The sequence below is a fragment of the Octopus bimaculoides genome, chromosome 19 (assembly GCF_001194135.2).
Source record: "Octopus bimaculoides isolate UCB-OBI-ISO-001 chromosome 19, ASM119413v2, whole genome shotgun sequence".
NCBI lineage: Eukaryota > Metazoa > Mollusca > Cephalopoda > Octopoda > Octopodidae > Octopus > Octopus bimaculoides.
Genome location: NC_068999.1, coordinates 20174608 through 20176872, shown reverse-complemented (window position 1 = coordinate 20176872; position 2265 = coordinate 20174608).

The following is a 2265-nucleotide window of genomic DNA, read 5'->3' as shown; positions in this document are numbered from 1 at the left end:
TATATATATATATATATATATATATATATGTGTGTGTATATGATTAAGAATTATACTTTTGTGAAATCGTGTGTTGAATCAGAAATTTTTTTATTTCGCCGTGATCATTTTTTTCTTACCAACTAAACACACCCACTATATATTTGTTTTTCACTTGTCTATTATTGTTCTTCTTTTATCTTATTTCCATTGACTTAAAATCTTTCGTCACACAACTTTGACCATTCCGCAACTCTTCCATCCCCGTGTATCCTCCTGTTCTGTTTAATCTATTCTGTCATTCTGTGATATGTATCATATCTGCGCATGTGTTTGCGCCTGATTCTGTATGCGTCTGTGCACGTGCGTGTGTGTACGTCCGTCTGTGTTTTGTATGGGTGTTTCTGTGTGTGTATATGGGTTTGTCCACTTCACTGTGTGTATATGGGTTTGCTCACTACACTATTTGCTGTTAGTGGTACGAATACTTTGTATGTTGACCCTCTCCTCGCCTATATCTTCTCTTCCGTTTCTTCTACTGCTCGTTTTGACCCTTATCTTGATATTGTTCTTGCATCTTTCTGTGTGTGTGTGTTCTCCCTGGATGAGACCTGAATGCAGCTAATATACTTTAAAACAAAAAGCAAATGTAAAAAACAATAATAATAATAATAATAATAATAATAATAATAATAATAATAATGATAATAATAATAAAAAGAATAATAGTAATAATGATGATGATAATAATAATAATAATAATAATAATAATAATAATAATAATAATAATAATAATAATAATAATAATAAGAAGAAGAAGAAGAAGAAGAAGAAGAAGAAGAAGAAGAAGAAGAAGAAGAAGAAGAGACAGAAGAGACACGAGATATGCTGTTAAAAACTAAATGTGTATAGCTTTTATTAATGGTGAAATGGGAAGGAATTGAAAAATCGAAACCTTCTCATGATATTATAAGAAAAAAAAACATTCTGGTATAAAAAGAAACGACGGTGTTTTAAGTCAGGAATTCAATAAAAATTGAATCTGTGGCGGCAAGTATCTATGGAACACGAAGAGGATAAGATGCAGTTTTTTGAAACGTTATGCGTTTATATACGTGATTCCCATAACATCATCACAGCGCTTAGTCGTTTATGATAGTGTCATAAAGATAAAAGCATTTATTGACTGTCGAACGTAATGTTTTGAAACCATAAAGCAGCAAAATGTACCAGAAGTTAGTGGACTTTTTTTTTACGAAATCTAATTAAGAAAGGGAACCCAGGTGTGAATTTTTATCGTTTGTCTTACACTTGCTTAAGTCACTGGACTGGGGCCATGCCGAGTCACCAATTTCAAAGTTTTAGTCGGACAAATCGACCTCACTACATATTTTTTAAGGCCTGTTACTCAATCAGTAGAGGTTATTTTTTGCCAAAACGCATGTTTACGGGAACGTAAATTCAACACCGACTGTTAAGAAGTGGTTGTAGACAAACACAAACACATAATTACATACGTATATACTCACACACACATACATCTCACTCTCTACATATATATATATATATATTATTACAATTAAAAGGGTAAAGGATTATCAATTTATTAATAAATTAATAATTAATAATTTTTTACCAAGCCCTTCGGTATGTAAGCACCATTATCGGTGTGGAACTTATTTAAACGTTCTTATACATTTATAAACAAAATTAAGGGTTCAGCAACAGGTTAGACGCTAGATCATGCATGCACATTTGCCAGTATCGTCGAATTTACAACAGGAATATCATACCGATGTGGTAATGAAGAGTTTTTATTCTCCTAAACCAGAAACATGTCTATGATTAACTATGGCTAGTTTAGTTCGTTATTTTAGTTCTTGTTTTGCCTATGTGAGTTGCGGGTAAATGCTATCTGTTGGAGTTTCAGCATTTTTAGCTGCTATTTCTGAACTTCGGTATGTGGTGAAGCAACCTGTTGCTGGACCCTTAATTTTGTTTATAAATGTATAAGAATTTTTAAATAAGTTCCACACCGATAATGGTGATTAAATACCGAAGGGCTTGGTAAAAATTATTAATTATTAATCTATTAATAAATTGATAATCCTTTACCCTTTTAATTGTAATAATTAATTATTCACTCCCGGATAGTAAACCACAGATTTTCTGCGGTACCGCCTGCGACGCACATGGTAATCCGTGAGGGAAGATGATGGGCTGGCTCGCCTATGTAGATTTGGAGATACTTTCAAAATGTGTCGACTGCAATGATGGCGCTAGATC